This window comes from Elephantulus edwardii, unplaced genomic scaffold (assembly GCF_000299155.1).
Source record: "Elephantulus edwardii isolate Elephantulus edwardi_28Jun2011 unplaced genomic scaffold, EleEdw1.0 scaffold00015, whole genome shotgun sequence".
NCBI classification, from domain to species: domain Eukaryota; kingdom Metazoa; phylum Chordata; class Mammalia; order Macroscelidea; family Macroscelididae; genus Elephantulus; species Elephantulus edwardii.
Genome location: NW_006399765.1, coordinates 5926040 through 5952796, shown reverse-complemented (window position 1 = coordinate 5952796; position 26757 = coordinate 5926040). Strand labels below are relative to the sequence as shown.

The window sequence follows — 26757 nt, the reverse complement described above, 5'->3', positions numbered from 1 at the left end:
GTGAGGGTTTTTGTAGGCATAGATTTTCTTTTGTATATATAAATATATACACAAACATACAGAATTTCCATAACTAACAAATTCTTAAATTGTAGTTGCCTCTAAAAGCACATGAACAAGATTAATATTGAGACTTCTTTATACCTCCTGGTTGTACATCTCTCTCAGAATTATGGATCTTTCCAAGTCTTTCATTGTACAACTTTTTTAAAAAGTTTCAAAGAAAAGACCATTTTAATCTGAAAGTCACTTTTTTTCCCTTGCCACAAAAAAGAGAAAAATACCATTATATGGCATAAGATGTGTAGTATAACATTCTGTTGTCAGTTTTCCTGCTATTCACATGTTTTTATGGAAAAGTCTGTTAAAGTGACATATTGGGTCCTACTCAGGGCCCCTCATTTCAGCACTATAGTTTTATTTGGTTCTGGGTTGAGTAGAATTGACCAAACACGGAAACAAAGCCATACACACAAACTATATTTCCTCTAGACCACTGAGTGGCTCTTGGTTTGGACAAATGAACAAATAATATATATGGGAAGTTGGCTTTCAGTAATGAATTTTTATAATTTACTTTGTTTGTTTTGAGAATGGTTTAGGACCTGGCTTCTTGTAGTGAGTAACACCTTTAAGCAAACAATATTACATTGTTTCCTGAAATTGTTTATCAATTGCAGAATTTTTTTGCGGCACAGTGGAGAGTTAGAGAAATGACAGGCTATATTTCTGATACAGAGGTTACTTTTGATTAAAAATGGAGTTTCAGTATCAGGCCTTAGCTAGCAAGCACCTCGTTGTGGGAGTCCTCAGTTAATTTAGGATGCTGTTACTAACTTTGTAGTATTTGCTGGGGAGTGTAGGAACAATGATCTGTTTATCTTATATCTTCCCACAACTGTTGTTTTGTGCCTTCGAGTTGCCCTAAACCCTGCTCCATCCTGTTTACTGTCTCTGACACACCTACCCTGATTATCACAGTCACTGAATCAATCTACCTCTTAGAGGGTCTTTCTCTCCTAAGCTGTCCCTCTACCCTACCAAGCATGATGTCCTTCTCCAAGAACTGGTCCCTTCTTGCAACATGTCCAAATTATATCAGACGAAGTTTCAGGATCCTTGCCTCCAAGGAGCAGCCTGGTTTAACCCTCTCCAGGATGAACCTTAGCAGTCCATACTATATTCAATAGTCTTCTCCAACATCATAGCTGAAAGGCATCAATTCTCTTTCTATCCTTCCTAGTTTGTCCAGCTCTCTGACATATAGCAAGTGATTGCAAAGACCATGGCCTGTATCAGGCACACCTTAGTCTCCAGAGTGACACCATTGTCACTTGCCCTGGTGAATGATGATAGTAACTTGGACTAGGGTAACAATGAAGAGAGACAGAGGGTTGGAAGAAGCAGTCATGAGGCAGAATTAATAGTTCTTGCTTTGTTGGTGCAGGAAAGGATCAATAATTGTTAGATTTACGGGTAAGAAAGATTTGTGAAGTTTACCGTGTGTGACAGATTGTAAGACAAATAAGTACAAAACTGGACGTTGGAAGTCAAGACTTAGATTTTAAAAGGAACGACTTAAGTATATAGAGTGGTTTACCTTTCATTTTGTGGGACTCTTTCTGGAACTTTGAGTAAGCAAATACTTGAGCCAAGGACAAGGTTTCAATCTGCTGCACATAAGAGTCACTACAAATCAGAGTTGACTCAATGGCACCTAACAACAGTAATACCAGTCGTTTCCCCTATGTACTTTGTCTTCAATTTGAGCTCTCTTGATTCTTGGTGCACCTGAAGCAGGCGTATTATATAGACTCTGCACTGGTGTTTGAGATCACACATCCCCATTCTGAAATTAATATTTCAATATTAAGTACTGCCTTTGCATCTGGTAAAATCAGAAGGGCCTTGAATGGCCTAACAATAGTCAAAACACCTTTTGCATGCCTTTGAGGTGTTGTCTGCATTTACTGGTCTTTTGAACTCTCAGCTTGATTTTCCACTCACAGCCACTGGGACCTGTCCTGTACTCATAGACTTGGGATCTAGGTCTGGTTTTGCTCTGTTCATAGTGTTACCAGGCTCTTACCCTGCTTTGTCCCATTCTATTCCCAGCACTTTGTGCATTTCAGAATGTGATATCTTATGAAGGAGAAGTTATTGGATTTTAGCTTCTATATGATTTTGGTATTTGACCAACGTGGAACATGAAACATGCAATTAGAATAGAAAAAGAGATATGGAAAAAATCCTTTAGTCATTGTCATTTGTCCCCTGTGGATTAGGTAAATGAATATGGAGTTTTGTTGTTTCATCACTCATATTGCCAATCTTTTATATCCCAGATAAGTAGTGCTAACATTAGTTGCAAACATAATAAAAAATTCCCACTTTTAGGAAATGAAGGTATATGAGTAATTTTTTTGCATGAAAATAGGTTTATTAAAGAGATGATTACAGAAATGCCAAAAATCTCTGACTTCTTGCCTTTCTCTCACTTGCTATTTCAGAAGAACAGGTTCAATTGTAAAAGATAGTTGGCATGTTGGGAACACTAACTCTACTTTGCTCCATAGACATAAAGTTGTCTTTGGCTCAGATGTCAAAGAAAAGATTCCTAGAGCTTTGATGTTTTCATTCTGCAGTGTTCTTGGCTTCAGGTGTGGGACTTTAGCGCATTGCCTGGAGATCCTTTTGTGAAGAGAAAAGACAGCTAATTAGGCACTTAAATATAAACTGGCTGCAGGCACAGGTGGAAATAGCCAATATATTCAACCCCTCCATCTGCACTCCCACCACTCACCCCTGCTCCCTATCCTCAGCACAGCACTTGTTTCAAGAATGTGGCTGTAGCTGAAATCAATCCAAGTAGGACCCTAGATGTTATTTCTGAGTGATTGTTGTTTGAGCTCCTGGGAAAGGATATAAAGGATGAAGCATAGATCCTCCTTGCAGACCCAGAACAGAGCTCACCTTGAAAAAGTAAAGCCACGATACAAATTCTGGGTCTTTGCTGACACTAACATCATCTCTCAATCATCAGTGACCTATAGCTTTCATTGTTGGTTGGACTTCTGCCACTTGTGACTGAATATATTTAGCAATCATCTGATCCAAATGTTTGACCCAATGTATACCTGATGACAGAACTGGAGGTGAAAATTAATACTGGAAGCAACGTTACTTTTACCATATTTTAAGGATGGATTTGACTATAGAGATGGGAATTTCAGAGGTTTGGCTAACAACAGGATGGTACACTTCTGGAATTTGAGTCAAAATTTGAAAGACAGAGCTCTCCTGGTCAGGTTTCATATTCATTAAGCAGACTTGCCAAGACTAGAATGGCTAATATATATAAAGATAATCAAATTATCTTATTCTTGCATATATCTTCCCCAGTTCCATCTGTTACTAAATCTTTTTTGGATGACTAAGTTTAAATAAATATGGAATTTTTCCCCCATTTTTTTTCCAAAAGTAGGTTCTCTTTCAGATTATCTCTGGGTTATCTCTCTGGTTAGGTTGAGGGGAATACAGGGGATATTAGAGGCAGAGAATGAGAGACTGTAGATATAAAATGGTTGTGAGCAGGAAGTCAGCTATATGTGGTAGGGATACTTACCAATAAAAAAGTAATTGTAACATTATGCTGAGTGAGGTATCTCAGTCACAAAGGGACAAATGCTATATGGTGCCACTGTTGTAGAATGAGGCTGACATCAGGGTGGGGGTAAAACTGAGAAAAACTTGGTGAAATATGTTTACGGCATTGAAGTCTATGGGGGAGAGAATAGTTTAAAAGTATTATATTTTAGGGCATTATGTTTATCGTAAGAGTACGGAATGAGGGTTGCAGAGTGGATTATATTTGGGTTTGGGGGTGTGGTTGGGGAGGTGCGGGGGGATTGTGACCAATGAGGGAGTTTTTCTTTTGCTTTTCAAGGAGAGGAGCAAAGGGGGGGGGAGGTGGGTGGGGAGAAGGGTGCAACAATGAATGAATGGAATTCCAAAATCTCTGTAGATGTTCGTTGAAATGAAAAATAAATAAAAAGAATTCTTGATGAAAAAAAAAGTAATTGTAGTTTATTCAGATCAATGTGAGAAGACATTTTGGGAACAGTGGGACATACTATTATTATTATTATTATTATTATTATTATTATTATTATTAATTTTAATGACCAAGACCATCTTAGTATTAGATACTGAAGGGAAACTGAAGAAGACAGTAGAATGATTGTAATTAGGAGAGAGTGGGAAAACTGGAATGGAGCTGATAATGACAGCCAGAAAAGACTAATTCTAGGATCCCACTTCTCCCTTTAGTTTCTCTGAAGATCCAACCCTCAGTGGGCATTAGTACAAAGAGAAAACATTTATATTGCTCTCACTTACCAAATGATTAGGAAAAACATCTTGACTTTCTAGAGAAAATTTCATAAATATTGCTGGTACATTAGTATTTTTAAGAAAATCTGAAATAAAGAAGAAGTGTGTTATGATGTAAGTCGAACCAAAAAGTAACCAGAGTTGAGTTGTTTAAGGCACAGTATGTTTGGAAGCATCACTGGGTAGTTTTTGGCTGTACGAGACCATTCATAGAGAAATTTGAGTTAAGGAATAATCTCTCATAGTGTTTAAGGAATTGAGTGGCAAGGATGATAGAGGATACTAGTGCAAGTGGGAAGCAAGGCAGGTGTCCTTTCTATATGCAGTGATTTGATGCCACATGACAGGTTGATATATCTACTCTCACAAGCTTAAAACATAGAGATAGGTCCTGTTGTTTTGATGTGCTTTGCAGTATGTTGTACCTTCTTTGATCAGAAATAATATGCAGGTGGTAGTTTGCACCACTATCCTTTGATGATCTTCGAGATATGGATTTTAACCTCTTGAATTTTTCAACCCTCCAATGTTGGTGTAATTTGGTGACTTCAATGTCAAAACCTCAGTGTCACTTTTCTTCCAAGTGGTGTCATGGTATTGGGCCTCAAGATATGGGCTACATTTATTTAGGACCAAGTGATCTTTATTTTGGTTTTCACCTTTTAAGGAAAGATGCACCACTCCCTAGTTAAAGAAGTGCTTTGTGCCTCAATCATTGATGATATTTTGTTCAGTGCTGTAGCATATTCTGCAGTGTCTGGGTGTTTCGTGACCTTGCACCTTTTCTATGGCACAGATTGTTCCAGATGTTTACGTTATTAATTTTCATACCTTTAAAATTGAATATGAACTTTTTTGTCATGTCATCCATTGCTTGTTTTACCTCTTCATTCATCTGTTAAGAGAGGAGTGAAACATTTTCATTATTATCATGTAGAAACCTCCTGTCTAATCTTACTGTCAGGAAGGGAGTCTAAGTTGCTTCTGTACATGTGTCATTGGCCTCTAATGTGAGGAAGTCTGTTAGCAGACACAACTGTGGGAAGAGGTAGATCTCAATCTATACCTCGGACTATGATCTATACCTAAGGGTTTTCAGGTCTCCTTTAATATCTCTTGATATCATAGATTGTTCCTTGGTTTACTGGATTCCAATTATGTGTCAGCTACTCCTGTATGCAGAGTTGAACAGTGGTAAATGCAAAGCAGGCTCCCTGCCCTCAGCATAAGTACTGAGTTTACTATTTGGAACATTAGTTGTTGCTGAATGATGTCTCCTTTATGCTGTGTTCAAGGTCCTCCCAGATCTGGTCTTCCCCTATTAGTGTTGTGATTACTTTCCTGCAGTATGCCTTAGAGTTTCACGGCATAGCCATCTATACTTTGTACATAAAGATTATAGCTTAGGAAGTACTATGTGTCATATAGGAAGACTATGATCTGGAATTGATTTGCTGGCACACAGCAACAGCAGTAACATTATTTGCACGGAGTCTCTGGGGAGTGCAAAAGTTAATTTGCTAGGCTATTTACTGAAAAGTTCTCTCCAGAGACATTAGGGGGAAGAAAAGTTCTAGTACCTCCTCTTTATTACTGAAATACCAGCCTCTGGGAAGCCACATGAGTCACATGAGTTGGAGTAGACTCCATAGCAACTGGTTTTACTTCTGTGTCCTCTACTGGTACATCCTTTAGTGTTGTGTGGGAAATTTCTACCTTCTCTCATGTGTGCACTGTTTTGCAAGGATCTGAATAAATACACATCCAGTCTTTTTTCCCATCTAAGTGTTTGTAGTAGGCCAAGGCTCACATCTTCTCTAGTGCCTTCCCTGACAGACAGCCCAGCTCACCCTAGCTGACCTAGGAAAGCTTTGATGGAAGGAACCTTCGGCTTGTGATAACTCCTGGGGTGTGCTTCTTGATGACTCCCTATAACCTCAGGGCTGACATGAGACCCAGGCCTTAAATCCCTCAGCCCTGTGCCCATGCTGAGATGTGGTCTTCATAGTCTTTTCCTCTCCCAGTGACCCTATGCCACTGAGACTTTGGCATTAAGATGGTTTACTTTATGCCAAAAATAAATATATTGAAAATAGAAAAAAAACAAACAACTTACAGCCTCAGACGGTGTCACACTGTGTTCAGCACTGCCAAAAAGTACAGGAAAAGATTAATTTCTTATAAAAAATACTACCTAATTTTAGAGTAGCATTTAAGTATTACTTTGATAGTTTCTTAAAGTTGTGTAGATATTGAAAAACACTGAGTTGAGACACCAAAATTGAGTTGCATAAGGTCCTGTGTGTTTAAAACTCCCGAATTCCTTCCCATTATGTAGGTATTTCCCAACGGACTTTTACATTGTATTTCTCTCTTGTATGAGATTTCACATCATGCCTTTTGGAATGTCAAGTATTAGCAAGATTATGCAGATATAGACATTACCTTACAAGTTTGATCTCTGTTACAATTTTATCACCTAAAATCTTGCTCTCACGTGAGAGGGTAGAAACCTGAATGAATAAAAAATGAATAGGAGTTAAAAATACTACCATGGCTTTCTACAAAGATGGCACCAAAAGTGAAGAAGGAAGCCCCTGCCCCTCCCAAAACTGAAGCCAAAGCAAAGGCATCCTGAAGGGCATCCACAGCTGGAAAAAAAAAAAAAGAAGATCCGCACGTCACCCACCGTACAGCGGCCTAAGACAATGAGACTCTGAAGGCAGCCCAAATACCCCCGGAAGAGTGCCCCCAGGAGAAACAAGCTTAACCACTATGCCATCATCAAATTTCCCCTGACCACGGAGTCAGCCATGAAGAAAATAGAAGATAACAACACACTTGTGTTCATTGTGGATGTCAAGGCCAACAAGCATCAAATCAAACAAGCTGTAAAGAAGCTCTATGACATTGATGTGGCCAAGGTCAACACTTTGATTAGGCCTGATGGAGAGAAGAAGGCCTATGTTCAACTTGCTCCTGACTAAGATGGTTTGGATGCTGCCAACAAAATTGGGATCATCTAAACTGAGTCCAGCTGGCTAATTCTAAATATAAATTTTTCTCACCAAAAAACAAAACAAAACAAACAAAAAAAACTACCATGTACTGCCCACTCAGTAGAGATTCTACACTTGGAGCCAGCCTGCCTCTCCAACCCTTTTCATGCCTTAATTCGGCCCTTCAGACTGGCTGGTCTCCCTCCTCCCATCAACACCCAGACTGACTGGGCTTTAGAGTTTTGGAAGCAGCTTCCCTCAACTGTCCTCCTCAGTCCTGTTCCTGTCAAGCCCCCCAGCTACTCCCAACCCCATCATATCTGAGATTATTTTTTAAGGACTCACCGTTTTGCCATTGGCAATTATCTCACCATCCTTTAATATATTTGTGGAGCATTTGACTTCCATTTTATTTGGCGACAAGTAGAAGTAGCTTATTTGTGCTATGGTTACGTGCATGCCATTTTTCTGTTATAAAAGAAGACACCATTATAAGACACTTGTGTATCATTCAATTCATTCTCACCGGTATTGATACACTGTGACGAACCAGAGTGCTATCCATTGGCAATGCAGATGTGACCATGACAGACATTATCCAATTAAAAAAGCAGTATCTTTTATCTCATTCCTTTTTTTTTTTTTAAAGAACATTGTAGCCTGTTCAATTTTACTATTCCATTGTGCCTTATTCATGTTTCCTGAAGCCTGTGTCTTTCTATGTCTCAGTGGCTTAACAGCTGTGGACTCTGATGATTTGGCATACAGGAAAGTAGTTTATTATTGCTAGTTTTGTCATTACTTCTATCACTTTCTACTACGTTTAGGACCAGCACAAGAGGACTCCTCATGTGTAAATAAACCCACTTCCCTTGCTAGTGCTGTGACTGAAGACAACTTTCTTTCTTCACTTTGCTCATCTGGTCATCTGGAAGGAGATAAGAATACCTACATCCTAGCTCCTTTGTGGTGAGGATGAAATGCGATGGGTTAGGTAGGAATACCTCGCCTAGCTGCCGGCACACAGATGGCACTCGGAAAACATTGTTCTCCTAGTTCTTCTGTTTTGCGCTTGGTCCTCAAAAGTGACCAAGGTCTCACATAATCATTAAAGTAAAAATAGGTGTCCTTTAACAGTTCCTCATTTTTACTTCTGGCAGAACTTCCTGAATGCCCACTTATATTCCTGCCTTTCCATTGTCAGAGGCTGTCAAATTCAGCTTAACCAAAGAGGAAAGTGATGCCAGGATCCACACAGATGATGCTTACCGAAACAGAAGTCTTCTTGGCAGCATGAGACACAATTGCCCTTATCAGATTGTGGGAGAGAGTCATGGAAACATTGGCATTTTTAGGACATGAAGGCAAGGGACTTCCATTGACAGGTTCTGTTTTTCCATTGAAGACAGCATCAGCCTAGAGAGACAAATGGAAAAATTCATGTCATCATATAGGACTGGCACTGATTTTAGCAGCTTTAGAGTCTTGGCCATGATGCCAGAAGAGAGAGCTAAGCATGATGACAAAAGGCAGATGACTTCCCAGCCTGGGGGCTCCTCCCAAGGCTAGGGGATGGTTGGGATGTGGTTATTGGAGAACAAGCGGAACAATATTTAGCTTTGGCTTGATGCTCTTAAGTGGTACAACTCAGGGCACCTGAACCTTAGATTTCCCTAGAGAATATGCTACATATATTTCAGATGAGTTTCTTTCTAAAGTGTTGCCTCCAGTAATGTATGCGTGTGAGTATCCCACTGCCTCCCTTACCTTATGGTGGTCTCTCAACCCCAAGTATCCCCTTTTCCTTCTTTCTCTTTTCTGTACTTTGCATTTCAAGTCCCAGATTGTCTTTGAAATATTTCCATAGATTTAGACCTCTACTACTTCATTTTCCATTTTTTACATTTTCCCTTCTGTTTTTAAAATGCATATGCCATCTGGTAGGAAATTTGGATATTTCAGAGTATATAGTACTGGAAAAGATTTATCTTTAGTGGCATTCACATTTCTGCAACTCTCTGATTTAAATTTTTTAACACCATTTTATTTTATATTTACTAAGTTAATAGTACCTTCAGAAGCATTTCTTTTTTTAAATTTAAATTTATTATTAATTTCAGTAAAATTTACAGAGACTTTGGATTTCTATTCATTAACTGTTGCACTTTTCTCCCCTCCCCCTCCCCCCTAGTACACTACCCTCTTGGAAAAGTAAAAGAAAAATTCTTTCATTGTTTTACAAACCCTCCCCCAGGTCCACTCCACTATGCAGCCTTTGCTCTAGACTCCTGTCATGACAAAAACACCCAATCACATATCCCTTTTAAACAGTTCTCTCCCTCATCTGTTTCAATGCAATATACATTGTTGAACCCATCTTTCTCAGTCTCTCCCCAACCCCAAGGTCAGTCCTGTTTACAATAGTGGCACCATTTGTCCTTTTGTAACAGATACTTCACTCATCATAATGTCCTCCATGATCACCCATTTTGAATAATATTGTGTGAGTTCCTTGGTTTTCAATGCAGCATAGTATTCAATTGTGTGAATATAACACAGCTTCTCTATCCATTCATTTGTTGATGGACACTTAGGTTGTTTCCAACTCCTTGCTATTGTGAACAAAGCCACGATAAACATAGGTGTGCATATATCTGTTTGGATGTCAGTTATGGTCTCTTTGGGGTATATTCCCAGTAGTGGAATTGCTGGGTCAAATAGTATCTCTATTTGCAACTTTTTGAGAAAGTGCCATACCAACCACAGTGGTTGCACCATTTTACACTCCCACTAACATTGAATAAGGTTTCCAGTTTCTCCACAACCTCGCCAGCATTTGTTGCTTACTGTTCTGTTAATTTGCTATTCTGACTCGGGTGAAATAATATAGTTGTTTTTATTTGCATCTCTCTTAGATCTAGGGATTTTGAACATTTCTTCATGTGCTTGTTAGCCATCTAAATGTCTTCTTCGGTGAAGTGTCTGTTCATATCCTGTGCCCATTTTTCTATTGGATTGTTTACCTTTATCTTGTTGTGGTGCTCAAGTATTTTATAAATTCTGGATATAAGTCCCTTATCTGATATGTCATTACCAAATACTTTTTCCCAGTCTGTGGCTTCCCTTTCTACCCTGTTGGAGAAGTTTTTGGATGTGCATAGCAGAAGCATTTCTAAATATCTTTTAAAACGTTATCAATATTTTAATAGTCTAATAATTGGTTCCGCTTCCATAATAGCTTGCCTCCGGAAACCCTGTGAACCTGGAGAGAGGATGAGAGACACCCAAGTGTGGAGGACTCTCCTTCATAGGGTTGCTATGAGTTGCTTATGATTCGACGGCATTTAACAACAACAACAACAATAATTGGTTAAAGATGACAAGAAGAATCGATGCCTTTGAGTTGTGGTGCTGGAGAAGAATACTGAACATATCTATGGACTGCCAAGAGAACAAACAAATTTGTCCTAGAGAGGGTGAAACCAAGTTGTTTCTTGCAGGCAAGGATTTTGAAACTCTGACATACTTTGGACATGTTGCCAGAAGGAACCAGTCCCTGGGGAAGGACATCATGCTTGGAAGGGTGGAGGGAGTGGAGGGACAGCACAGGATAGGACAGGGTTCAGAACTATTGTGCATATCACTATGAGTCACAGGTGACTCAATGGCACATAACAACACGAACATTAATTGGTTTGTTTTCTTTACCCATCATTAATACCTTACTACTTGTATGTCTTTGTGCTTAGATATTTAGGTGGTTTGTTTCAAATGGTGTCATGGATTGAAATGTGTCCACCAAAATATGCATCAACTTGGTTCTCAGAGGTTTGGAAGCTATGTATGATATATGATGATACCAACTTGTACCAGTTGTGTACTTGTGGCAGTTATGTAGTAATGTAATCATCTTCTATGATGTGATTTGATATGATCAGCAAATCAATCGTAAGGATGTAGACAGTTGCAACACTCTATTTAGGTCACAGTCCTGACCTGAGGTAAGGGGAGTATCCTTGGGGTGTGGCTTATTTCATTTTTTATCTTAGAAAAGATAAAAAGAAAGGAAAATGATCAGAGAATATGGGCTAGGAGGGATTTCAGTGCCACCAAGGAAGAAGAGCACATTCTTTGGACTTGAGATTCCTAAGTAGAAAACTTCTTAGGTCAAAGGTAGGACTGAAAGATGGACCTTCTTTAGAGTTAATATACGTAGAGAGAAGGCTTTTCCCTAGAGCTGGTGCCTAGAATTTTGACTTCACCTTTTCTAAAATGTGAGAGACTATACATGTGTATGTAAATGTACACTTGTGGTATTACCATTATAGTAGTGCTGTACAATGAAGAGTGCTGGATTCCCAGAATGAATAAACTTGGTGGAATAGCAAACTTTTACTTGTTTTAGTACTGCTCATGGCTTGGGTATTGTCTTCATTTGGTAGTTGAGATAGAGTTTGCAGGAACGGTCAGATAAGTTCCAGATATTTCTTATGTTCTGTCCAACTGAGTGCCTAGCCCAGTGTTAGACATATCCTGCTAGTCTAAGAAATGGTTGTTGCTGGATTATTTCAGAGAACATTGCTAAATTAGAATGGAAATGGAAGAGAAAATAGGGCTGAGTCTGTGATAGTTTCTCAGGGTTGTAAGGAAGCCTGGGAAATTAAGTCCATGTTAAAAAAAATCTAGGGACACAAGAATGGGTACAAGCTGGTATCATCATATATCATATCGTGTCATGTTATATCATATCATATATCATACAAATATATTTCCCGAGCTTAAACATAACAGACTTTATATAGATTGTAGTATGGAAAAATAGTACTTACACAGAAGAGGATTGTAAGCCCCTCATCAGACAGCTTGGTGTTTTGAACTTTGTATGTGAAAATACCAGTAGCTGCATGCAAGAAGAAAGAAAGCATATGGAGACCCTGACAACCAGCTGGAATCTATTATGCCTTAGACTCACTCACTACCAGGCTCTGCTCAGAAGACATGGGACCGGTGTGAACCCCTTGCTCTTCCCTGTTTGGAGCAGGAAAGCTGGTACCTTCAGTGGCTTCTCCTCACATGTGGGGTGAAAGTCCTAACAGGAGGATATGACCCTATGATGAGCCAGAAACTCCAGAGGAGAAGAAAGGCTTGTGGGTTTAATCACATGCTTTGTGTCTCTGCGACTTGAGAAATGCCACCAATTTCCATTCTTGACTGTCTTAGCATCTACACCTCTTCACCCCCTACACTTTTATCTGTGTCTCCGTAACATGCATAGAGACATCAGAGGAACTTTCTGTTTCTCTGCTTCCAGCAGTGCAGGGCTAGGGTGCTCCTCACTGGGACACTATACATGAGAGCTCTATACATGTAGTAGTAGGGACTGAGAGGCTAGAGCAGAGATCTTTAGGGGTTCTCACTTGTCTTCCAAGAAATAAAATGCAAATAGTTCAAAGAAAATGTTGTGATGTTTTCTACCCTAAAGGGTGCTGAGGGGAGTTTATTTGGCTGCTTCTAAGTAAGTGAGGGTGTCACATCTCATAGTACCATCCTCTCTTTGCTGTCATCCAGTATTATCCTGTAACAGCCCTAGTCCTATCTCACCATTGTCCCAGGCAGCCCCGTGGAGGTCAGATGTTTGTACTCACAATTCTTGCATTCACCGAAGTCACTGAAAGACATCTCGCATGATTTTGAGTCTTTGCTCTGTGAAAACACCATCGTTTAGCTTTGCTGAAGATTCTCAAGGAGGCTTCCTCTCTCTGAGTCTTATTGCTCACTCCTTCTCTTTTTCTCCTCTGCTCTCTTTTCCTTTTCCTTTTTATTTTCGAGACTTTCTTTTTGGCAGACCACAACCCTTTTGAGAACACACCCATGACCAAACTTCCTTGTTCAATATATTGAGCCAGAGGGGCTCCTGGTCTCTGCCTCTCAGTAATTTTAAAAGCTTGCTGGTTTCTAGTTTTTTAGTCTCTCCTAGCATCCACCATATCCAGGGAAGGACTCGTCTCCCCTTAACCTACAGCCTACAACATGCACTGGTCCTCCAGGTAATGCCCTTTCCCTCCCATTACTTACTTGAGAATTCATTTTTACTGTTAGCACTTTAGCCACGGTATCATCCAGAGGGAGAGGGAGAGGGAGAGGCTCAATTTTTTCAACTCTGTGAGAGAGAAATATGGAGAACTATGGGATTCATGCATTTCTCAGTTTTGTCCAAACATTGATGAAAACTTTCTCACTGACATATGTAAACACAGTGTGGCAAGTGTAGAGGAGGCAGCTTCTGACCTTTGCTAATCTCATGAGGGTGAAGAATCCCTATGACGAGCATGAACAGTGAAAGCTGATTTGTATGAGGCCAGACATGCTTCCATTCACCATGTCTTGTTCTAACAATCCTAATATTAACCACCATACTTCAAATAACACTCACTACTCCTCTTCTGGGTTTGATAATTTGTTGCAGTGGCAACACTGATAATACACAAGATTATAGCGATATTTATTAAAGAAGTAATAGTCTGCCACATTGTTTTTACAATATAACAGCTGCAGCGATGTCTTCCTGCTTAGTAACCCTAAAACAAGCAACAAACACTTTCATGTTCAACTTCAGTCATTAAAAGAGATAGATGCAGGAATAGTTGGCAAAATTAGCAACGCGTATAGCGTCTTCCCACTTAATGGGAATTTGTCTTTCAGATACCTGTCCACATGGGAAAATGGACTTGTTTATGACTTTACTCATTATTGTTGCTGTTAGGTGCCACTGAGTTGACTATGACTCAGTGACTTGATGAACAATAGATCTGAAGCCTATCTTATCCTGTACCATTCACAAGCCTATTGCTGCAGTCACTGTGTCAATCCACCTTGTTAAGGGTCTTTTTCTCTCCTGTCCCTCCACCCTTCCAAGCATGGAAGGAATAACCTTCTTCTAGAAGACTAAGGTATGCTTAATCCAAGTCATGATATTATTATTCATTGTTGCATATTGCATCTGAAAGTAGGGCAATAATTAAGAAAAAAATCAAAGAATTGAGCATTTCAGTTGGGATAACGGAAATTATCTTCTAAGAATAACCTCTTAGTGTTGGGTAAAAATCAAAGAAGACTTGGTAAGACTTATTTATGACTATGTTCATTAGGGTTTAGGACAAAAGTTAACTGGAAACAAACAATTATTTATTGTTTAGAGATTGATGAAATCAAGTATTTGTTGTTATTAGGTGTCCTTAAGTCAAACTATAGCTTATCGTGTAGTTGTAGAAATAGCAGATTGGAACCTGGCCCTATCCTGCACCATTCTAGTAATCTCTGCTATGCGCAAGCCCGTTGCTGTAATCACTATTCCAGTTCATCTTGTTGAAGATCATTCTCTTTCTCTGACCCTCTGTCTTTCCAAGCATGATGTCTTTTTCCAAGGACTCATCCTTCTTGACAACATGCCAAAGTATGAGATGAAAAAACAGAACAAAACAGGATATGAGATGAAGTTTTACCATTTTTGTCTTCAGGAAGTACATTGGTTGCACTTTCTCCAAGACAAATTGATTTGCTCTTTGGCAGTCCATGATATATTCAGTCCTCTTCGCCAACATCCCCACTGAAATGCTCAATTCTTGTATTTTTTTTTCTTAATTATTGTCCTACTTTCAGATGCATATGAAACAATTAATAATAATACTATGAGTTAGATTAAGCATACCTTAGTCTTTAAACTGACATGCTTACTCTTTATCAATTTTATTGGGGTATGCTTTTTAGGGGGTATTAGACTGTCATAAAATGATAGTCTTTATAAATTGATAGAAAACAATTTCCAGGTTAGGTGTTTTTTTTTTTTTATGTGAAAGGTATGTTTGTTTCTTTTTTAAAAAAATTAATGCATGTAGATTATATCTCTGAGAAGAAAGAAGCTGGTTCGTTTGTTCCTTTGAATGAGATGAAGACTTATTATTATTTACTGCCTTTTATATCTTTTGAATGTCAATCTTAGTGAGTAAATATGTATTGCTTATGTAGAAACTAGAATGAAATTGAAAAAGCAAGCTTCTGCACTAAGAATGCATGTAAGATGAGAGAAGACTGTTCTTAAAGATAGTGGGACATTCCTAAGCAGAGCCAATACCCTGGGCTTCCAAGTATAGACTGTTCTAACTTACAGTGTTGGAGAAGAGTATTGAATATCCCACAGTCTGCCAAGAGAACAAAGAAATGTATCTGGGAGAAAGTGCAGCCAGGATGCTCCTTGGAGGCAAGGATAGTAAAGCTTTGTTTCACATACTTTGGCCATTTTTTTTAGGAGGGGCCCGTCCTCAGAAAAGGACATCATGCTTGGAAAGGTCAGCAAAAGAGAAGAAGACCCTCACTGAGATGAACTGACATAGTGACTCCAACAATGGACTCCAGTGTATCAGAGAAGATGAGATGACACAGGATAGGGCACAGTTGTGATCCATTGTTCATGGTATCACTGTGAGGCATAGTTGACTCAATGGCACCTAACAACAACAATAACAACCTGTAGGGAGAAGAAGCTCAATTCTATGAGTGGTAACATTAGCAACCACTGACACATATGCTAAGTTGATTCAGAAAATGGGGGGCGGGAAATGGTCTTAACTTACGTTTCCAGTAACTTTATATTCACTTTATTAGCTTTTACGTCTTTTTTCTGGATTTCGAAGGTGGGACATTTTGTGTTGTTTGTAGAAATTCCAAGGGTTAAAGCCACATCCATGTGCACTTCAAATGCTAACAAGGTGATTGGCATTGATGTTATACTGTGGGGAACAAGATACAGGTTAAACTAGGCCTGTCTCCAAGACCTCACTTAGGTCAAGGGACTTGGGTTTCGGGTAATAGCCTTGCAGTTTTGTCCAGGTTATTCTGAGTGGTGTAGTTTTGTGATTTCCATTCAACATGCTCTACATGCTCATCTTCCCTCATATACAGTCTAAAGGGTCAGAATTACACTAAGCAGGCCTGTTCCATTTTATCCTGGGGGTCTTCTTTCTGGAATGCTAAGTCCATTTGGCAGTGTTTATTTGATAGCATTTGGCTCCCATTATTCTAAAGAACTGATATTTAAAAGTGGACTCCACTTTGCAGTCCCAGCTCCAGACACAGCCACCGTCATGATGTTGATGCCCAAGAAGAACTGGATTGCCATATATGAACTCCTTTTTAAGGAGGGGATGATGGTGGCCAGGAAGGATGTCCACATGCCAAAGCACCCTGAACTGGAAGACAAAAACATGCCCAACCTTCACGCCATGAAGGCCATGCAGAGTCTCAAGTCCCGAGGTTATGTGAAGGAACAGTTTGCCTGGAGACATTTCTACTGGTACCGTACCAACGAGGGTATCCAATATCTATGTTATTACCTCCATCTGCCCCCTGAGATTGTTCCTGCCACCTTGCGCTGCAGCTGTCCTGAGACTGGCAGGCCATGAGGTCTGGAAGGTGAACGACCTACAAGATTGACTTGAGTGGAGGCAGAGGGAGTGCAGTGCCTCCTGGTGCCAACAAGAAAGCCAAAGCTGGGGCTGGGTCAGCAACTGAATTTCAGTTTAGAGTCAAATTTGGTCGTGGACGTACTCAGCCACCTCAGTAAACTTGGAGGAAATTGTTTGGTGTTGAATAAACATGTAGCCAGGAAGAAAAAAAAAAGTGGACTCCATTTCCAAGCAACATTCCTTCTCCCCATGGGGACACAACCTCTCTTTCACATCAAGATTGGGGAGAATCACCACCCAGTCCAGTCCAGTCTAGTCATTGGAGGTGTCCCATGTGCACCTTGGACATCAAGACGATGGTGACATTGGCAGGCTGTGGTTCTCAGTCTCTGCAACATTCTGTAGCATTTCCCACAAAGCTAGGCCTGTGGTCAGCTTTCAGTAACCATTTGAGGATAACTACACTTCAGTTCAGAGCAGCTGCAGAATTTTGTCAGTAGTACAAGGCAGGCTTGCAATGAGATGCCTGTGACAGATTCATTATGGTACCTGGCAACCCAGCTTTTTCCCTTGGAGAGAGAAAGACCAAGAAAAACTCCTCTGTTTCCAGAGTCTTGTTAAATCAAAGGTGAGATGTTCTTAGTGCAAATACTTTTTTCCTGACTTTGTTAACTGGAAGGGTCTAAGCTTGGTCCTGGAATCAGACTGCCTGGGTTCAAATCCTGTGGCTGCCATTTTGGGTTGCAATAAGTTTCTTTTTGGAAACAAGTTTCTTAAGTGTTTTTTTTTATTCCCTCCACTAAAACAGGTGGCCTCTTGGTAAGAAGCTACACTGAAATCCCAAAGGCACACAGTTCAAATCCACCAGCTGCTCCATAGGAGAAGGATGGACAATTTCCTCCCATACCATTTACTGTCTCTTAAAACAACACCTGGAGGGTCAACTATGGGTCATTTCTGACTCAAGAGCACACAACAACAACAACAACAACTCTACTACAGGATTGCTCTCCCATAGTTGTTTTCAAGAGACCTCAGTGGTTCTTGACCAGGTGCTTGGTCAGTATGAGCTCTTTTTTAAAAAATTATTTTTTATTTTACTATTTTGTGTATATGTACCATCAAACCAGATCCAGCTGGTACCAGAGGAGATTGCCCCTCCTTCTCCAGCAGAGCATCTGGTGGACTTGAACCACTTGCCTTCAGGATTGCAGTAGAGCTTTTTGTCACTAGGCCACCAGAGCTCTCTCAGTATGAGCTCTTAAAGTTGTATGTTCTTGTTCAAAGAGCATCTTATCCCGAGGTAAAAGTCTTTATTGCTGTTAACCTGCACCTCCTTTAATTCACTGAGGATTCCCTGAGCTCAGGGATAGTGTTTTGTCCTCTCTTTGGGCCCAGCCCAATATCTGGTCTAGAATGGTGTCGTTAATGACCTATTAGTCAGATGAATCACTGTCTGCTTGCATAGTTCAATTAGTAGCTGCCTGGGGACCATGCAGCCATTGTTGTCATCACTCTATCTCTCACAACGGCTGAGCAGTTGTCTGTACATAGCGGGCTGACTTTCCAGGCAAATTGCAATGATCTGGGTGCTGCATTTTCTGGAAGCCCTGCATGGGCTCTCTGTAGTCTGGTTTCTCATTTTATGAAAACTTGTAGAGATTTCCTATAGAAAACTGAACTTCTGGCATCACTTATCTGGCGGGAACATGGGGCTCACCAGGTTCATATGCCTACCTTCATTCCTGGGCTGGAATTGGTCCCCAGGTGTCCTAATCCTCACCTACCCTGTTGTACTTGCCTTAACTCCTTGGCCTTCAGCTTTGGAATTTACTATCCTACTCCAGCCTGACCTTATGGAATGAGCCAGAAACCTACTCACCCTTCTCCTTCCAGGTGTGCAGTAGCTTTGCACTTGACAAGGATCTCTTCATTTGCTGTGGTCATGTTCAGATCCTCCACAGTCACTTTAGCAATTACCATTCTGTAAAGTGGAGACACCAAGAGTCAGTCCTGGCTGAAGAAACCAGACCAGCAAGCAGGAGAAATACCTTTGTATTTTAGCCTGTTAACAACCAGCTCACCCACCATCTCCATCCTCACAATTCCATTTTTTCAACTCAGTGCTGTCAAGTTGATTCTTGCTTACAGTGACCCTGCAGGACAGAGTAGAACTGCCGTCTGAAATGTCCAAGTCTGTGATGTTTAGGGAAGCAGATCACCATGTCTTGCTCCTGACGAGAAGCGGGTGGATTTAATCTGCTGGCCCTGGTGGTAGCATTTCAGTGCTTAAGTCGTGCACCAGCAGACTCCCTCAGTTCCTTAGGCTCAAGAAACTTTTAAAATATCTTATTTCCTACTGAAACATTACAGTTTTAACCTAGAATGAGAGTATTGCTTTGAGAAATAATATTTTTTCTTTTTAACCACAAATGTTTTGTTTGAACTCAGTGTTCAATAAAGGTGACCACATTCTTATGCCACAAACCGCCAGGGCAGGGAAGGAAGAACTTACGCCAGCAAAGTGTTGGTCAGGTCAGTAACATCTAACATGCCTCCGATGCCATCTTTTGCTCCTGGTGGCACAGCTTTATCCAATACTCCACCAGCAGATCCTTTGTGCCCGTCGACTTTGTCTGTCACATCATTCACAAGGGAGGAGGCTTTTGGGAGATCAGCTGAAGCAACGACATCATTAACAGTATTCAAAGCTGGAGGTAATTTTGGGAGACTGAGTTTGTTAACGAGATTCTTAGCCTCAGAATCCATATCGTTATCTGATTGGCTGCCCTGAGGATCTTGGTTCCCAGACGGGGCCTGTGTGGCTACTGGGGCCTTTGGAGAGTTCTTGCTATTTCCGTTGCCTAACAGATTACCAGCACCAAGTATACTTAGGGGTCCTGAGAGTGAAGGCAGAGCTCCTGTGACTGATGACACGGAATCCAGCGGTGAAGCTCCAGATCCCACAGAAGTCACAGATCCCACGGATGATGTCACAGTTCCCAAGGTTGAAGTCACAGTTTTCAAAAGTGAAAGCAATTCAACGTCCTTCAACGTGGTCAACACTGACCCAATTAGGCCACCTAGGTCAGCATGCTCACACTTCAGCATGTCCTCAATCTTCTGTGGCAAGGTGGCGTTCAGTTCTGAAAAAGGCAGGAAAGAATGGATTCCTTTGAATTGTGGAAGTAGAAGGAACTTGATACTGTGCATTTGGAATAGAACAATCCCTGTCATCTGCCCACTCCCAAACCAGTCTAGTGACACAGAATAATCCTTATCCCCTGGTTAAGAGTTGACACTTAATGAGCACCTGCTGTGTGGCTGACCTGAATGTAGGTGCTTCACTTTTAAAGCAATTTGAATGTGAAGTGAAGGGACTTGGTTTGACTTTGGAGCCCAGCAATCCTGGGTCTGGAGCTTGAGCAGCCTTGGACAGTTTGTCAAATTTTCTGGACCCCAGTCTCTTCATCTTTCTTTGCAATGGGAAAATTCTAGAACCTGTAAATTCTAGAACCAATAGTCTTTGTCTATTGGGTGAAGGGTGAATAGATGATGGCGACTCTGTGATGGATAGGACATGAATTGGGTGAGGTGGAGAGATGGGGAAGCAGAAAGATTTCTATTCTCTTGCTCTCTTCCTCTGTGTTTCTGTACAGGTGTCTTACCTGTCTGGGCCTCATTTGCCTTTTATGGATCATTGGGAGTTCTTGTCACCATGAAACCCCATCAGCTTGCATGCCTCCTGAAGCAATATCATTCTCAAGGCTTAGAATGTTCTGACCATATCTTTACCTCAGCATCTTGAAATACAGGGCCGAAGAGTAGAAAGCCAAAGAATAGAGGTGAAGGGAAAGAAAATAGAAGTAACAACAGTTGCCCTAGAGAGTTTTCAAGTCAGGAAAAGTTCTGTCCTAATATTTTGTTCTTAGTGAGCTGAGTGATAACTAGATGGTAGTCAGCACAAATGAAGTGAAGCAAATGAAGTTGACTGGATTGTGGGGCACAGTTTCTGCCTCAACAGAGTAAATAATTGACTAATATTACCTGTTGCATCATGTCTCTCTCCAAGGAATAGCCTCTGGCCAACAGATTGGATTAGACCTATCAACATTTTTCTCTCCAATTTTTTTTAAAAAAAATTTTTAATTCCCCCCCAAATTTTTTTAAGAAAATGAACTACACAGAATTCAAGGATATTTGGCTCTTTCACTAGAAATATTTTTGTGCAACTTTTCTTTCTGTTTGAAATACATTATAATAAGGAAGGATGTATGGAACAGTGGGCTTAACTATTCTGAGACAAGGAGCAGATACAAGAATGATGTGTGGAGGGTGGATGTGGTCACTCAGCAGCTGCTGAGGTCCAGTCCATCTTGCCCTCATTCCTTCTTGAAAGGCTAACCTTAGGCAAAGGCCCAGAGAGCTAAGGGCTTTCCTTCTGATACTTCTTTTCCAATTAGTTCTATCCTCTTTCTGTTCCCCAAATTGTGCAAAGCCTTGACTTCCCCATACACCTCTGCTCTCGTCCTCCGGGAGATAACTGGAGTGGCAGCTGAGACTGAGGGATAGAATCAGAAAGGGGCTTTGAGGAGTGAGTGGTGGACTAAGGCTAGCTGGTGGCCACCAGACCCCCCAGCACTGAGGCCCAGCAGTGGAAAGTTCTGAGCTTTCCTAGGCCAGCCTCTCATTCTGACAGGCCAAAGACAAGTAATAAGACCTGATTATAGGTTGCTGGATCCTAGAATGTTCTTCTCCAGGTATAGACTGCAAGCTGGCCACATTAGCAACTTCTTGGAGCTTACTATGAATCCAGGTTTGCAGGCCCACATCCGCACTGCAGCACTCGAAATGGGGGATGCCTGGGAATGGGGCCCAGGAATCCACTTTGTTAACATGCTCCCACGGCAATTGCCAGGCCGCCTCATGTCTGAGGACTTCAAGTTCTGAAGCCAGAGCCTGCCTGTGCTTGTGTGTGCAGGGATGGCAAGAGCAAAGGCATGCAGGTGATAGATTTTGCTTACCATTCATGAGTTCAGTCTTAGCTATGCAGTAATTGGCCACAGGTTTGCACTTGTCTCTGGTGGTGTCAGCTGACTGTTTCTTTGATAAATGATGTTTTTTGATAGGAGGCTTGACGGAAGATATTGATGGTGGTAGTGGGAGTTGGAGATTGTTGACAGAGGGCAAAGTGACAGGAAGACTTTCCAAGGTGGACGGGACGTTGACAGGCAGATTTCCCAAGGTGGACGGGACATTGACAGGAGGATTTCCCAAGGTGGATGAGATGTCATCAAGAAGTGCTGCTGTTGTGTGGGCAGACAGCATGACAATCACAGTCAGGAGGGACAGCATCTTGGTGGCCGATACCTGCAAAGGAGGGTTGTGTTAGACATCACATTCCTGACTGACCAGGAGGCCTCCGTGGAAGTGTGTGGAGACTATGCACACACAAAGACCCTGTTTGATGTGGCAGGGTGCCACCGTTTCCCGCTGATGTCCTGGTGTGTCCACTGTTTGCATGTATCACAGTGAATGCCTTGTGTTGGACCACTTTAGGCTCTGTCTTTTCAAGTTTAAACTTGTGTTCTTAGGGTATATCGAACATATAGGTTGTTTTTGTTATTCAAGTCCAAACTTGTGTTACCAGGGACTGAGGCCTGACAGTGCCAGTCTCAAAAGCATATATGTTATTATTGTGTACATTTGAGTTGGAACTGATGCATAGCTGGCCCTCCAGCAGGTTTTCAGAGGCAGTAAATGGCATGGGATGAAGCTGCTCATTTTACTCTTGCGGAGCAGCTGGTACATTTGAACCACCTGCCTTTGGGTTGGCAGTGCAACTCTTTACCACCTAAGCCACCAGAGCTCCCTGTAGTATATGTAGGTGACACATGGTCAGATTCTGTGTTTGCCGACTGGATGATCCAGTCAATGTGTTTGACCAGTCTTCCTATGCACAGGGCACTAAATGGCCCTGCTGATCCCTTGTGTGTGGTGTCTCCTCCAGGTTAGGCTGAGCAGCTGGCTGTAAAGGACCGCGTGAAGCTCTTCTTTGTCCCTGAGTGTGCCCAGGATTTTCTGCCTATTGGTTTGCTAATTCATGCCGGACAAAATGCCCAGCATTTACCTGCAATGCCTCATGTAATCTTCCTAGCAACTCCAGGCATTAGGCATATTCTCCTTCCCTCCATTTCCATATGTAGAAACTAAATCTCAGAACGAAGCTGAGGGCGATGGAATCCAGACCAGCTAGGAGACCTGTGTTTGAAGCTGAGTTCTATGGTGTCATTTTTTTGAGATCACCTCCCACCCTTGTCTCTGGGATTCCTTTCTCCAGCGTTTCCACCCCTCACCGTCATGGAGTTAGTTCTGACTCACAGTGACCCTCCACAGTCCTGAGGCTGTAAATTGCAATGGGAGGAGACTGTGCGTCTTTCTCCCTTGGGACAACTTGCTGTGTGCCGTTGAGACAGAACTGACTCACAGCTTATTCTCCCGCAGATTTTTAGAGACAGTAAATCTTACAGGAGGAGATTGCCCATCCATCTCCCATGGAGCAGCTGGTGGCTTCAAACCCTGTACCTTTGGGATTGTAGTGCAGGTTCTTACCACTAGGCCACCACTACTGGAGAAACACAGCACTAGATTAGCCAGACAACTCACTGTGGATCCTGCCACCAGGGCTCCCTTCTAATGTTTAGTGATGGTGATGTTCAGGTATGTGTGCTAGAGCATTATCCTCAGTGAAGTGAGTAGACTCTGGAGTCCCTTGCCATTTGGATTTTTCAGCAAGTCAGATTGTATAAAATCAGGGGTATTTTATGCCCTTGACTTTGCCATGTTGTAGGCATTAACCAAAACCCTCCGGCTACCACCGTTCAGGACTCTGAAATTTTCTGCAGAAATGTGAAAGTTAAAATATGAAATTGATGATAGTTCTTTACATGGAATAAAGTAGGCTTTATAGAGGAAAAAGAAAACAAAACCCTCATGACATTTTCATCATTCTACATTTATGAGAATGTAATGAACTGTCTCAAAAGGTCAGTTATGTGTCCTTTCAATAAACAAATTTTAAAAACCTTACCCTTTGTGGATGCACTGGTGACAGTATTGTTAATATCAACTGGAACATACCCTTGAGATTCCTATGAATAATTTCCTAACTTTTTAATTAAGGAAAGAAATTTGCTAAAAAGGTTATAAATGTGTAAGGTTTAATTATCAGTCTTTTGATAAGTTCTGTTGTTTTTCCTCCCAACTCGGAATTTTTACTTTCTTCCCACCTCTTACACTGGGTGGTGATTTCAACTTTCTTATTTTTGTTTTCCTGAATGATCTCAATTTTCTATAACACAAGCATGTATTACTTTAATAAAAGTAAACATTTTGGTTATTAAAAAATAGAAAAATAGATGTATCTGCATCATTTCTGCTTACTACGAAATATCACTGCCAAATGCTTAGCTAACATCATACTATTATGAGAAACCACCCCCAGTCAGGGAGCTCTGTTGGGGTAGTCCTCAGGGAATTGCGCTGTTCACCGACGGACTTTTGCGATTAGAATCCACAAGGAGCTCTGATTGAGAAAGAGGAACAATTTCCTTTTTTGCATCTTATAGCCCCTCAAAAACCTGCTCGATGGTCAACTATGAGTTGATAATTATTTTTTTACACAAATATTTTCTCTGATTCACCCAAAATTTTATAAGAGAGGAATCTTTATGCACAATTTGCTAATGAGAAAATTGACATGATAGAGGTTAAAGAAACTGATCACTGTCAAAGTGAAAGGTTTAAGGCATAATCCCAAATTTTGAATTCAGCTTGTTCTGGTTTCTGAGTCTAAGAATACCCCCTATCTGTTGCTTTTCTCCTACTATGATCAAAAAAGTACCTGATTTTACCTGACTCTTCAGTACTTCCCAAGAGTTTCTGACTTTCTCTTTGGAGCATTTGATGCTGTGAGGTCTTACCTTGACCAGTGCTCGATGGGGAAAGGATTTCAGCACTGCTTCCCTTTCTCCTCGTGCCTCTGCACTGCTGATGGGAAAGCTGTAGCTCTTTTTTATAGTCCAATATATCTTGGAAAAAAGCTTCCAACACAAAGCGATATGGGCCAATTGGCTGATAAAGGGTGGCGTGACACAGGCTGTGTTCCAATGTCAGCATCATCTAATTACCGTGACATTTGTCAATGTCTTCCTGAAAGGTGTGAAGAATTCTTGGTGCTCGTCAGCAGCCAGACAAGGAATCCATTCCTTTCCTCAGTCTAAACTTTTAAGGGTCTACTCTCTTGGAGCAATGAGGTTCTGAGTAAATGGTAGAACAGAGGGGTTCTATAAAGACTAGAAGGTACATTCAGGTGACAGCGTTAGGGGGGCGCTAGTTTGGGATCGTGGGCATAGACAGCATTCAGCGTGTGGGTTTCCATAACCCCTCACCAGTCCCTTAAGTGCCTGGGTAGGGAAGTGTAGGCTCTGGGATTAGACAGTTTGGGATTCATACCTTGCGTGGGTCCCTTACTACCTGAGTGACTCACATAAGCCACTTGACTTCTCCAAGTTGCCCTCATTTATTTCATTTTGGACAAATGTGCCAGCACTTGGGCAGTGACAGGCAGAACCCAATTCAGGTTCTGGTCCTGAGGAGCTTCCAGATTTATGGAGTTAATAAATGTCAATCAAGTAATTCAACATGCACTTTTAACTTATTTATTTGGGATGTAATGAGGAAACCCACCACTGCCATCTAGTTGGATCTGACTCATAGTAACCCTTAGGAGCTCTAGTGGCTGATTGAAAGGTCAGAGGTATGAATTCACCACCTGCTTCATGAGAGAAAGATGGAGAGTTTTCTCCTGTGAAGACATACAGCCTCAGAGATCTGGCTTGATGGCAATGGGAATGAGGAAAGGGTGGGCTGTGATTGTAAAGATCCCAGTTTGTGAGAGAATGAGGAGGATCTAGGAGCGTTTTTCCTTTAGGAGGTGGTGTGTGAGCTGAGGTCTGAAGAATGAAAAGTTGTCCCGTAATGATGAGCTAGGGAACAACTTCAACGTAGAGAAAAATCTGCACAGGCCTTGTGATAGGTGGTCCTTGACTTATTCGAGGGACTCACTTTACCTAGGAATAGATTGTTGGGAAGAATTGAAAGTTGAGGTATTGAAGAGCTCATTACAGAAGCTACCACAAAGTAAATGCCTCATTTATGAGTCTTAAAAATGAAGTTAATTGAATTATGTCTAGAAAAGAGACATTAGATGGCCCCTGCCTGTTGACAACTTACTCAACCTCTAACATGAAATTCTTGAGCATTCTTCCAGTCCTAAGTGACTCCAGCACACCCTGTCCTGTGTTAGGGCCCTGTTCCCCAAGGCATAGTCATTTCATCAGATACTTGATGATCAAGTGTGCTGGCCCCACTGATCTTGCCAGAGGCATCACAGCAAGCCTTCTCCTAGAAGTTTTCTCAGCTCTGTTTAGAGTATGAACGGAATCTGAGAAGATTCCTATAGGGAAGGGTCTGCATGTCCTTGTTCATTCTTTTCTTCCCACATCTTCATGTTGTTTCAGGTCTTCTTGTGGAGCATCCAGTGTGCATACCCTGGATGTGGTTCCAGCCATGAGGGAGTTGATGGTGGTCCAATAGGAATGACTGGTATTCTCTGTCCATCTCACAAGTGATGAATGATGACACTTGGTATTAGCAAAGGAAGTTGGTTCTCAAAGTAGTCCCAGTGGACATGATGAGAACCTCAGGAAGACTTCCTTAAGAGAGCCCTCATGGCAGCCACAGGCTTGACTGAGCCTTCTACCACCAGCATTTCTGTGTTTAGAAGATCCCTTTTTTTTCTTTATAAAATTTTTTATTTCTTTTTTTAAATTTATATTTTAATG

The 26757-nt window shown here is 41.2% G+C and overlaps 1 pseudogene; it reads left to right on the top strand.

The window, feature by feature from the left end:
• Window positions 1-16534: 16534 nt before the first annotated feature.
• LOC102859619 lies at window positions 16535-17010 on the top strand (annotated as a pseudogene).
• The last annotated feature ends 9747 nt before the right edge of the window (window positions 17011-26757 follow it).